Raw genomic sequence first — 13650 nt, 5'->3', positions numbered from 1 at the left:
CAAACAAAACAATAAACAGTAAGATTAGCTCAAGCAAATAGCTTCCAAGTATTCATAAAGAAGGCAGCTCCCTACCTCTGTTGGAAATCCAAGAACAAGAAATACTTTTAATTAAAAGTAGCATAAAAGAATTCTTTCTGCTTACCATCCACCAGACACAGAATGATATACAAGGCCAAACCAAGAATAAATTGTGTATCCCAGATTCACTGCCTCTCAAAATTTGGCACTGTCTGAAGCTTACATGAGAGTGACAAAGTCCTATAAAAACAGTCCAGTAAAAAAAAAAAAAGGGGGGGGGAGAAATCCCTGCCCTAGATATTGTACTTTCCATCCCTCTCATTTTCTAAATTCGTGTGCAGAGCTTAAAGTATCTACTCACAAGTTACATGCATTGAATTAAATGAGACTTACTCCTAGATGAATATATACAGCTTTAGTCCTAGGACATTCTAATCCAGGGAACGGTCAACTACAGCCTGATGTTTATAGATGTAATAAAAGAGCGAAGACATATGTTTTTATAACCCAGCAGCACAGTAAAGATATACAGCTAGCAGTTCCTCTTGCCTTAAAGAGACAAAGGTCTCTTTTCCTGAATCCACATTAACTATTTATGCAATTCCAGGGTCCCATATCAGTAACTGTGAAATGGGAAGAAGCTTTTCAGTAATTTCAATTACTGAAATAAATTTGCAAGATGCTGTACAAACTTGGCCTTGCTCTCACAACTGCTCACAGACATCTAGGTATTGCCAAGTTTTCCTCTTCTTTTTCCTGCCGGGCTTCCCTTGTAACCTTCAGGGAAAATTCAGTAGGTGAAGATTTCTTCTAGTTTGGCCACTATCTCTCTGCTATTAAACCCACAGGAGCTCTGCCATAAACAGTTGGCAACTTCAGTAAAGAAGGATATTATTTTCTCCCAACTCATAGCTAGAAAATGTACTGTGATTAGTCAAAAGACCCATAATAGTAGACATATTATTGGAATCCAGAATGTCAAAATTCAGGTCAGCTCCCTTGTCTTTTTCCTACTGAACCTTTCCCACCTTCATGCTATGTCCCATGCTGTAAAAGGCATAATAAATAGTTGGGGGGAGGAAAGGAGGATTCTACTTTTTGGCCATGTTTCCAGCCAATAGCCATGCAACTGTAGGCTCTGCTTGCTTGTTGGTTTGATTTAGCCTGCTTTTCTATCTGCAAGAATGCCAACATTTGAATCACTCCAGTGATTCTGTCTATTGGATATATGTTTAAACGCTTCTCTGTACTGGAGGTAGGTTAAAATTAGAAAGAAAAACAATCAGCCTTTTCTTGCTCACTACTTTTTTGGGAAGCAGAGATCAAGGCCACCAACTTTTTCTCAGCCTGGAGACAGTAGCCTAGCACTTATTCTTGAGCTAATTTCATAGTCTGATCTTATCAGAGAACACAATCTAAACACCTTCACAATTCCTTATTTAGTCTCACAGTGTCAATAGAAAACCCCCTGTCATGATTTCCCTTGTTTACAGATAAGAATGCATTTCCTTTTAGCAGGATATCACAAGTAAAATTGATACTATAATAAGCAAGTCATACTTGGCAATGCACAGAGCCCATGATTACCAAACTTCATCCTCAGAGTCAAGGGGGGGAAAATGGAATTTTGACAGAAAAATAGAGTCAGTATGATAGCTTGGAGTATGCACAACATGCTCTCTGAGTGAGGTGGTTGTTACATAATCGGATAAAATATCCATAGCCTGGCCTGTTATCCACACAGAAATAAAATTATCTACATAATCCAATAATTTGTTCCCACAGAGACCTTCAAAATTCCTATGAGAAACCAGAAGCAGAACATGAGTTTAGTAGTACCCTGCTGCTTACGCTCCCCAGCAACTACTATTCAAAGATATACAGCTCCTGAGAACTGATGGCAATATATTACAGCTTCCATGTATAGGGTGGAAAACCCAAATGATCATCATAATGAGGAATAAATCCTCTCATACTGTGCTGCCATCTAGTGATTGTCTGGATATTTGCATCCCAGATATAGTAGTGCTAAATGTGTTACTATCATAGCAAGTAACCAGGACTTCCGGGGAAGATGGTGGATTGAAGACAGCTCCGCAAAAAGTGGAGCCAATGTTTACGGCCATGAACAGGGAGCTGACAAACAGACTGGCTCCTTCAACCCTCTCTGGACAAAGAGAGGACATGAGATTGCCCAAGCTGTTCTCCTTACAATTGGTCCGCATGAGGAGACCGCAAGACAGCGGTCTCCAGAGGGTGGGAGAACCGGGAAATGAAGGAATTTGCCATAATTCCTCCAGCCACAAACGAAGCCTTTTAAAGGACACTAAGTTTGTGCTTCTGTTGCTAACCACTTTCAGAAATTGCCTATTAACTGCTTCAGAGAAGTTAGACACCTTCAAAGCAGCAAGGTTGTAAACACCGCTGAGTGCCTCCAATCCTTAATGTAAGAAAATGAAGATGTATCTTTATAATCTTTAAGAATTTAAAATAAACAGCAAAAAACAAGACAAGGGTTTGACTATAGAAAGTTTTAAATGGATTAAGGGCTCAGAAAACATTGGAATATTGGATTTTGAATATTAAGACTTTGAAATTAATCTTAAAGAATAAATGCATTTTTGTGGGAAAGAAGAACTGTTTTTGATATTGGAGACATAACTTATAATGGCATTCAGAGATACCTTTGAGGAACTGCACCAGGAACTGTACAGGGACTTTGAATCAGTTATATCAGCTATGTTGTGTCTTCTTGTGTGTTCAGTCTGTTCCCAGAAGAAGATGTTACAGAAAAAGATATGCAACAAAATCTACCTGAGATTAACATGAATGAGAATCTGAATAAGAATTTGTCCTCAGATACAAAGAAAAAAATTGGATGAGGCTTTAAAAATTAAGAAGGAAATAAAAATGACATTTCCAGAGAATAATTAGAATAATTTTTTTTGATGGACTTACAAAAGAGACTGTACCAAGGTATTGAAGAAATTCGAAATAAGGATCAACAAACATCTGAATGGATTAAAGAGCAAGATTGTTTTGCCTAAAAAGAAGGAACACAAAGTCGATTTATTTGACCAGGGCTAAAATGGGACATGTTGCTATTTTGGGTGGTTCTTTTTGGATTTGCTGATATCTGGACTGGAAAAATGATGTGTATTGGATTTGCTTACATTTAACATGGTGTTTAAGCTTTTTCCTCTACAGTTACTTTATGTATCCTAATTTGACAGCATTTAAACTCGCTCTGTATTTAACTGTCTTTTTATATCCCTCTTTGTTATGTTGAATTTTAGTCTTTTGTTTATATTAAGATACTGGGATTACTTTATATTTGTTAAATGTGGATTGTTTATAGTTAAGAATTGAGATATCGAATGTTTATTTAAATGGGATATATTGCTATTTGGGGTGGTTCTCTTTTTCTTCTTTAGTTTGCATTATCTTTTACTGTTGTAGTTAAAACTTTTAATAAAAATTATTATTAAAAATATCATAACAAGAACCATTGCTAGCCCCAATCCTCCATGAATTTGTTTAATTGTTAATTGCCCTTTTAAAGCCATCCATGCTGGCAACCATTAGTATATCCTGTAGAAATGATCCCACAATGTAATTACAGTATTATGCTCAATGAAAGAAGACTTTCCTTTATCTATCCTTGAGCTCCCACAATTCAGCATTTTTGGATGAGCTGAGTTCTACAACTAGATGAGAATAAAACGGACTGTTTTACTGAGAATTTCACAGTGAAAAGTGTGGGGTGTATGTGTGGGTTAGGACTGGGCTATCAAATCTGAGTTGAAAAGATCCAGATGACTACTGGATGGTAGTGAAGGATTCGAACTGTCTATGTCTCTTTGAAGCCTTCTAGTGGCTGACCAGATTTTTGCAGCTCAGATATGATAGCCCTGGGTATTAATGTGTGCATATAAGCACACCATTCCATACACATTAAAAAAAAAAAAATCCATGGACATAGTTTGGCCTGACTTGCTGATTTTCTGTGTAGCAATGGTGGGACAGGGGAGAGAGGGAAGAAGGAAATATGCTTCTAGCATAAGGCTCCTATATCACAAATATTGTGCAGTTGCCCTACCTTTTCCTCTGTAATGTCTTTATTATCAGATTGCAAAGACAAAGTATACAAGCAATGGTGGGAAATCTTGGGAAGGTTGCAAATCGGAGATAATGATGTCTGGGGCCCATTAATAAGGGTGATTCTAGAATAAAAGCATTATCTAGAAACATAGTGTGAATAGCCTTTCGCTGCTACCCTTGCAATGTATGTTTTTCTAAATGTTTACAGTCACATAGCCATGCTGGGTAGTGCTGCTTCCACAGATGGAAGTCCTCCTGTGTATAAAGAGCCCCATGCCACTGTGAGTGGACCCTGAATGGATGTTTAAACTGTTTCCACTTTGCAGTGGAAAATAGACTCTTAGGCCATCTTGTGCATTTACAAAAGCAAACATTCACATCCTTCCCCCAATGAAAAATTCTTATGAAAAAATGAGGTGGCAAAAACATTGTGGAAACACAGGGGGTCAACAGTTGGATAATGCACTGTTTATTCATGTAAAATGAAGATGGGTGTTTGCATGGTAAAGGAACCCAGAGAAGTGGTACAAGAAATTAACGAAGTAGGGAATAGAGAAGAAGAAAGTCTAAAAATTAGGACAGATATGGCAGCCATGAGGTCTGAAGTTCACATTCAGGGAGCTTCTATATAGGGTCTTTGTATGATTCCAGAAGCAGGTTCACATGTTTGTGATCTCATGTCCCTATTTGTGCAACTGAGCTGATTTATTTTTGACTTAGCTGCTGTGTTAACTAGAACTGAAAACAATTTGCAGTCATTCTGTTTGAGGCTCTGCAGAGCTTGTGGGTAAGCTGTTTTCCCACTGGCAGGAACCCTTGCCTCATCTTGTCTCCTGGTTCCTGGGCTCAAGCCAGCCTCCCTCCTACAAAGGTTTAGTCGCTGTAGCATCATGCAACAAACACAGTTAATGTAACCAAAGGGATAATTTTTTAAAATTATGTGTCATTAAGTCATTGTTGACTCTTAGCAACCACATAGATATTCTAAATGATGATCTGTCCCCAACCTGACCTTTCATGTCTTCCAGTGGTGCCCCCATTGCCACTGAAACTGAATCCATCCACCTTGCTGCTGGTTGTCCTCTTCTTCTCTTTCCTTCTACATTTCCCAGCATTAGACCCTTCTCCAGAGAATTAGGTATTCGCATAATGCATCCAAAGTAGGATAATTTGAGCCTAGTCATTTGTACCTCAAGTGAGAATGCTGGGATGATTTGTTCAATGATCCATCCATTTGTTTTCTTGGCTGTCCATAGTATTTTCAGGAGTCTTCTCTAACATCAAAGTTCAAAAGCATCAATACTTTCACTATCTTGCTTCTTCAAAGTCCAACTTTTGCTTCGATAGAGTGTCACAGGAAATATCATGGCTTGCACAATTCTGATGTTTGTAACTATAGACACACCACGGTATTTGAATAACTTTGCCAAGGCTTTCATCACTGCCTTGTCAGTTTTATAGCTTCTTAGAGAAGCTTCTCTCCCTCTCTCTCCCCCCCCCCCGCTTTTTGGAATTAAAAATATGGATGGGGAAGAGCACCATCTGAACCTGTTCTTTCCCCTCTCCTGTTGGACAATTTGAAGGAAGAACAGAATGGGTCATACTATTCTTAGCACTTTGAAGTCGGTGACAGTGACGATGACCACAAACTGGCTTCTATCTGCCATTAAGGGATTGGGATTGGCAACACCACTGGACAGAAGTGGCTTCAAACTCAAGATGAATGCATTTATTAGTGATTGATAGGTGTAACTGGTGTTAGGTTCACCTAGTGAATAACTGAGGCACACATTTGCAATGTCATCTCTTTTGGGGGGAAACAAGGACTAAGGATAGTAATGATAAAGGAGCACCTGTTCAGCAAAAACAGGTTTGCAAGAGGCCTATGCTGAAAACGATTGTGAAACTGAAGTAAACAGCTGTTATTTGGAATTATACATTGTTAATAAAAAGTACATTGTTGGCAAACATGTGTCCATAACCCAATGTTATGCTTATCCTATTCTATGGACCAACATACCATACTTGTTTGTGAACCTGCCTAAGACAAAACTGCTTTTCAGACAGAAACAGGCCTTTAACATTACCCATGATTGTATGTTTTTGTCAGCCCTTTGAGGCAGACCAGACTTGAACATCAAAGTTATGAATACTAAAACTACTCTTATTATAGGGTTACATTAACAGAATTTTGCAACTCTGAATATGCCTTCCCACTCCCTGCCTTTATTCTAAAGAGAACTAGGGAGAGTCAAGTCTGAGATGCTTTCTCAAATTACATTCCTGTCTGGACTCAGACTTCTCTTATCTGACCATTGCCTTGGCTATGGATCTTCCTTCTGTTCCTCAAGGTTATTCTCACAGTCCATTACACTTTTTCATACATATTATTTTCCATATACAATATATAGTTCAGATCTCTGAACTCAGAAGGAGGTTCCAACCTTGAATTGGTATGCTCAAATGATGCCAATGGACAGACAGTAACGAATTCAAAGGAGATCAAACTAAGATGCAAAGAGTATACTGAAATACTGTACAGTAGAGATGTGATACCTTAGAAGATATTCCCTACTTACAAGAACCTCTAGTACTAGAAGGTTACCAAGTCAGAAGGCTACAGAAACTGATGGAATACCCACTGAAATATGACAAGCAACAGAAGAAGAATCAGTAAAAGTTCTAACAAAGCTATGCCAGCAAATCTGGAGAACAACAAAGTGACTAAAAGATTGGAAGAGGTCAATCTACATTCCAATACCAAAAAAAGGAAACTTAAGGAAGTGTGCAAACTATCATACAATATCCTTAATTTCACATGAAAGCAAAATGATGCTTAGGATCATCCAACACAGATTAGACCCCTACCTGGAAAAAGAGATGCCAGATGTTCAAGCTGACTTTAGAAAAAGCCAAGGAACATGAGACATTATTGCTGATGAACACTGGATAACTGAGAAAGCCAAAGAATACCAAAAAGAAATCATTATGGGTTTCATGGATTATAGAAAGTCCTTTGATTGTGCTGATCACATCAAGCTATGAAAGGCAGAAGGAAAAAGAGGATGACCAGCAGCAAGGTGGATGTATTCAGTTACAGTAGTGATGAGTGCAACATTGGAAGAAAGACCAGGTTAGGGAAAGATCATCATGGAAAAAATCTATGTGATTGCTAAGAGTCGACTCCAATTTGATGGTACATAATCAATCAATCAATTTCCAGATGACAACCTGATCAGATTGTACATGAACCATGCACCATATCCTGTATGAATGGAAAGTAGTGGATGGTGAGAGCATTACAGTACTTCAAAACTTCCAGGCAGACATATTCCCTCATGTTATTCCAGAAAAGGTCATTGTGATCCTTCTGGGTTTTGGGGAAGGGCAGAGAAAAACAATTGTCCATGAGATATGCTGTTGCTTTGTACATGTCAAACACTCCCACATTGTGTGTAGCACCTCCTGGAATGTGATCTTGTTTAAGAGCCATAACCCCAGGATAGCCTCCTTCAAATTGGTGTCTTCCAGATGTGTTGGGAATTTCCAAGAAATATGCTCATTCTCTTCTCTGGAAGAAATTTGAACAGTGAATTCTCCTTTGTCAGACTGAATGCCGAAAGAAAGAAAGAAAGAAAGAAAGAAAGAAAGAATGAAAGAAAGAAAGAAAGAAAGAAAGAAAGAAAGATAGAAAGAGGGAGGGAGGGAGGGAGGGTTGTCTGCCTGTCATTACTGGAAATATATCAGCACGTGAGAAATGTATTTTTTTCTAGATAAGAAGATTCTAGGTGTAACCATACAGGAAACTCTCATATCCTAAAGGCATAGGTGAAATGTGTAAGAAAATTTAGCTTCAAAATGTACTGGAAGTCAGTGAGTCTGCTGCAAAGGATGGGTTGCCTGACCTGTATAAAACTGCCCTGCTGCATTCTGAACTTTCATCTGATGTTTCCAAAGACAATCCATACAGTGTATTGCTGCAAATCTTTCTTGGAATGGTAAAAACATTCTTATCCCACACAGTTGTGGAAATATTTATGGAAAGATGATAGTCCTGTTGCACCCGCAATCTTTCATAATAGAACAATCCGCTGAGAGCAAGCAGTAATTTTCCATGTATAATTCCTTGTTATCGGTACCATCCCATCTGTGGCCCAGTAAGAGGGAAAGTGGATGTTTTTATAACCTTTTGGTTCAGTAAGAATTTATGACCAACTAAGATAGTGTGCAAAGCATTACTAGGGAGAACAAGCAGCGATACTGTTAGGCAATCCCTTGGGCACAGGTAACACGCAGTGCCAAAGTATCTGTCTAGGCCACCCTTTGAACTAAGAACTATCCTACTCATTGTTTCCTGAAGAAGGTGACAACTGACACATCGTCTCCAGGCAAACCTTTTCCTGCTTATCCAAACCATGCAAGATTTCACCACCGTTGGGTGACCACAGTTGGATGTTTTTCCCCCCTATAAAATGTCAAGATTTAGCTATGTCACATTTTCCGAAGTAGGGTGTTTTTTTTGTTGCTGCTGTTTTGCAAACCCGGGGATTAGGGATGGGAGCAGGAATCTTTTCCCCACCTTCCAGTATCCTTGAGAGAAATGCAGAAAGTTTCTTAGGCTGCTCACTAATAGATAGCAGCTGCAGGGTAAAAGGCAGCTTTTCCCTCTGACCGCCTTGGATTTAGTCACTCTTTGTGTGTGTGCTGTGCGCTCAGCACAGCCCCCAGCCTGACGTCAATGGGAGCCCTTCCCAGAATGAGTGCATGATATTCAACAGGGGCTCATGCTGTGGATGCAACACCTGCAGTGTGGGAACAAAGTAGTTTATCTGACCTCTTTCTCTTAAGATCGCATTATCTCAGCCTTCGGATTTGGCCAGCAAACTAGTGGATGTGAATGCAGCAGGCAAAAGCCTATCCTACTGTTCATGGACACAGGCTGCTACAAATACAGCAGGACATATTTATATATATATATATATATACATACATACATACATACATACATATACACACACACATTTATATATATATATACAAATATATGCATACACACACACACACACACACACGAGAGTTTATTCCTGCCTCTTACAGGATGTGCATTGCTTTTAATTCCCTGCTCCTTCACTTTAAAAGATTAAGGAAAAGCATTGGGGGGGGGACCCTCAGGTATTGGAGGACTGTTACTAACACCAGAGAATACCTCGCTGGATAGCACGCAGTGGCTTCCTGCCTGTGGGCACAGATCTGTCATGCCAAAATGCCAGGAAAGATCACAACAAAAAAAACATTTAAACAGCACTATGCAGATATTTACGATCATGAAAAATCAGCTATATAGTCTTCTTGAACTGTCTTGCATGGGTCGGTAAGACTGTATTGTGCATGAATATCAGAAAGAAAAATACATGCCGGACTTCTACCTCTATTTTGTTTTCCCTATTTGTGCTGTTGTAACGGCAGTTTCCTGTGCTTAGGGTGATCAGTTGGAGAGGAAGACCAGACTGGGTTTGGTTTTTTTGTTTTAGAGTTGTTTGGGAAAGGGAATCTGGGCAAGTGTTATCTTTGGCACAAATGAGACAACCCTTGCTGAAATGCCCTTTTTTGAACAATTTCTTGATCAGGAATCAGAAACTTGCAGTCTTAGGGCCGTTTAATTTCATAAGGCCCTCGGCCTAATTTCTAGATATCTGTGTCAGAGATCTAGTCAAACAAAGCAATTTCTCTCTTTCCTTCAGCAAGAGAGAGTGTGAAAAAAGGAAGGGGGAAAGGTAAGGAGAATCAGAGAAATAATAGGTATTTCCACTCACATGTTGAGGTCTGGCCCACAGCTGTTGTTTCACCTTTGACAGTGTGTTTAGCAGCAGAGTTGTAGTAAGTATTGTGTAGCAGGACTAGACGTCAGTGTGCTTTATCTTCTTCTACTTCTCCCTCTCCCTTCCCAAGGAAGTGAGATAATTCAGATGTTCCCACCCACATGTAAAATGCTTATCATTTTGAAAGACAGAGCAAGATTCAGAATAGTGATACTGAATGTGGAGCCGCAGAAGGCTTAGGACATTTAGGAGTTCTTTAGACACAAAGCCTCAGCTACTTTCAGCATGAATGTTAGTAAATAAAACACAATAAGTAACCCATAATGTCCCTTCAAAGGAAACTGAACCATGGAAGTGCTGGAACACTTGATTCCTCATTCCCCCTTGCCCAGTTAGAGAACTGCGCATTAACAATATTTGCTTGAATCTATCCTGAAGTGCTGGCTGAACTACCCTCAACTCATCTTGGGACTGGCTCAAGCACTTATTTTTCTTGAAGAATTCTAGGGAAAAACCTCATCTATTCTCTCAAGAGCACTCTCCTAGCTTAATAGTGTTGACAAACATGTACATAGTGCTCCACATGTAGCTGCATTGTAATATTGTCCCAGGGAAGCATAACATCCCAGCACCAGACATCTCAAAATCCAACAGCCCTCTCCCTCCCCAAAACATCTGGAGCAAAAGAGGAGTTTAGATCTGGAAGCAAGCAATGATCACAAGGCCCATCAGCAAGAATCATATGGGAGAATGACTCAATTAGATGACTTAGCCACCCAGCAAAAGGCAATATGGCAAGGTGATTTGCCCAGACAATTCACAGCTATCAGTGAAAGTTTAATTAAGAATAAAGGATTTCTATCAGTGACAATTTTACAGCCACAATCAGGAAAGAAGCCAGTGAAACAATTCTTGATTTTTTTTTCCCTCAGCAGCACAGCTGTGATTACACTCAGGTCTTTCTAGGCCAAAACAATAGGAAGAAGGTTTTGCTGCCAGCAGAACTCTCTCTCTCTCTCTCTCTCTCTCTCTCTCTCTCTCTCTTAAATCCAAATATACTATGTCACGATATAATTAAGCAACATAGTCTTGGTGTCACATTACAAAATTGGCATAAAAGTAATAGGGCATATATTTAATATTCAGCAAACTCCATGGGATTCTTTTGAAGCCATATTTACCAGCCAGACAAATTGGCTTGTATCTTACATGAACCACATCTTAGGGCAGCTGTGTAAATCTGTGCTGATCCAACATTCTTAGTCATGTCCCTGGAGATCAGTTGTCTTTTGTTTTGTTCCTGACAATAAGTTGGTAACTTTACATTCCCACTCTAAGTACCTTTTATCATAGGTCTTTAAAAAACACATTTGCATAAGGAGAAAGGATCAGGTCATACTTCTGAGCTGGTTAGATGTAGAAAAATCCAGCAATGTGAAAGTAAGTCTGTTATCCACAAGTGATGCTATTAGATGTGTATTTTGCCATTGAATGGGCATTTTTTTTCCAGTTAGAACAATTCTTTTGAATCCTTTTTTTGTTTTTGTTTTTTGGAACCAGTTCCCATTCAATTTTATAAAAAAGAATGTATTTTTCCAACAAATCCTTTTGAAACAGAAGCAAATGTTGTGAGAAATTCATATGAAAGAAGTTCAGCATTCTGGCACTTACTTAGATAGGAGGTTATAATAATCTCTCCAGAGATCTGTATCTTCCTGGATCCCCATCCTTCAATTAAATTCCATGGGAAGCCATAAGGAAGGACCCCCTCTTCCCAAGTAGTAGTAGTAGTAGTAGTAGTAGTAGTAGTAGTAGTAGTGCTACTGGCCTATCATTTTCTTGAGCAATTGTTTGAGAATTTCTCTTTTTGCTGGATAAATTTTCATACATAAGTATTTTTGTGCTTGGGTTCAAAATATAAAGTGATAAAAAAAGCTTTTTTTTTTTTACTATTATACCCATGGGAAGACCCTCTATGTCATATCAATCTCCTGGAAGAGTTCTTTACAGTAATAATCTAGAAGAAATTTTGGGGGGGCACAGAGAATAGAGAGAACCCATCCTACTAGCAGATACCATGCCATAAGCATCTGAACCTTGTTAGACCTAATTCTTAACAAGAACATAAACAATGTTAGTTATTCTTGATTTTCTTTGCAAGTAATTTGCACCTTTTCAGGTTGTATCGGAATAGTGGGGCTGCTTTAACGTAGGATCATACCAACACTAGTACAGTATGGCATTTAAATGCTGGCAAACAAATGGGTAGACCAAACACATGAGTCTTTCTACTACATTAAAATAATTCTGAAACTATAAAGTGGTATTTCCCATGACACAATTATGGTACCTCAAGAATGGCTCAATCTTATTAAAATTAGTGAGCTTAAAATGCCAAGCAAATTCATTTTCAATTCTGATTTAAGTATCTTATCAGTGAAATTCAATGATAATTTAAGTACAGATTTACAAGCTTGAGAAATATTCTAAAATTAATTCATGCTAAAATATAATTTACCTGTTTGTTGTCCAGTGGCCACAGGTATTACTTTGTATGGAGTCCTGCAAGAGACCAAAAAAACCCCCACTTACAGCATGTTTTTTTTAATGATTAATGCTACTGTGGGAAAAAGGAATGCTATGCACACCCCTTGGTCATCTGAAGAAAAGGCAGGATATAAATCTAGCAGTCAAAATAAATAATCAATATGCTGCAAAATATAAAAGATTACTAGTGAAACTTACTATTTAGGTAGGGAAAATGTACTTGCCCACCTCCATTAAAGACAGGATGTCTTCACTATGATCAGACTGTGTTGATCACATATATAGTTCTGCAAACTTTAATGGAACATAACAGTATATTGCTGCCTGAGGCTGGGAGGATTACAGTGCGAAGAATAAAACTGACTTTCAGCGTAAACAGCTGTGATGAGAAATGATAGCAGAAACAGAGTAGTCCGGGGAAAAGCAGAGGAGCTCTGGGAATAGGAGAGCCTTAGGCTTTCTGACCACTAATTAATACACATGTCCCAAACTCCCTTCATTCAGAATGATGATTTGTTTGCTTCTTCCAGTAAAGGACCATCGATGCCTGTAAATCCAATGTAAACCCTCAGAGGAACTCAGATATTTTGTTTTTTTCTATAAGCTACTTCTTTGCAGCATGTTTTTTTTTCCAGATAAAACTCCATACACTTTAATAATATATAAGGTTTTAGTTAAAGGATCTCTAGAGCTGTAATAGTTTGAGTAATTTTTGCTATCTCTCACAAATCAGGAATACAAAGGGACAACTGGTGAGTAAAAAGCTCCATTTCGCCAGGCTAGCTTCAATCATAAGAAGATATACCTTTCTGAGTTGGCTGGCATGGTGGGATCAATGGATACCATGCAGTCATCAGCTGTGAAGAGTGAAATGGTTGTATTCCTGGAAGACAAAGTTTAAAGCTAGGTTTATTTAACCAGGTCAGACCCTAGCCTCTTGCACTGCCACCTCATATTTTTAATTGGAAGTTTGACAGTTAGTTAAAAAAGTTGCTGCCTTTTTAAAGGGGCAAAAGGCTACAATTATTTAAGAGAAAAAGAGTGCCAAAACAAATATTGCAGAATGCTATTGTTAAATTTCAGGTTAAGAAAGGCTGGAGTATTCAAATAAATACCTTGTGTTGTAGGGGAAAACGGGATCATAGTTTTGAGATACCCCCAC

At 38.6% G+C, this 13650-nt stretch overlaps 1 protein-coding gene across 3 annotated transcripts in view; it reads right to left on the bottom strand.

Moving 5' to 3' along the window:
• Positions 1-10030, bottom strand: part of PDE9A (phosphodiesterase 9A) — a 52943-nt gene extending 42913 nt beyond the window's left edge. Inside the window, exon 1 of one of the 3 annotated variants that reach the window (XM_025170933.2) lies at positions 9936-10030. The gene's annotated coding sequence lies outside the window, so the exon portion shown is untranslated. Of the gene's footprint in view, positions 1-145; positions 239-414; positions 483-9935 lie in introns of those variants that run through there. The other 2 variants (XM_025170934.2, XM_007434825.4) reach the window with 2 other exon arrangements.
• Between the last annotated feature and the right edge of the window lie 3620 nt (positions 10031-13650).

This window comes from Python bivittatus, unplaced genomic scaffold (assembly GCF_059951505.1).
Source record: "Python bivittatus isolate LINGU-HERP-01145 unplaced genomic scaffold, Pbiv_v1 ctg000350_np1212, whole genome shotgun sequence".
Lineage (NCBI taxonomy): Eukaryota > Metazoa > Chordata > Lepidosauria > Squamata > Pythonidae > Python > Python bivittatus.
Note: the sequence above shows the minus strand (reverse complement) of the source record. Positions and strands in the feature narration are given on the sequence as shown.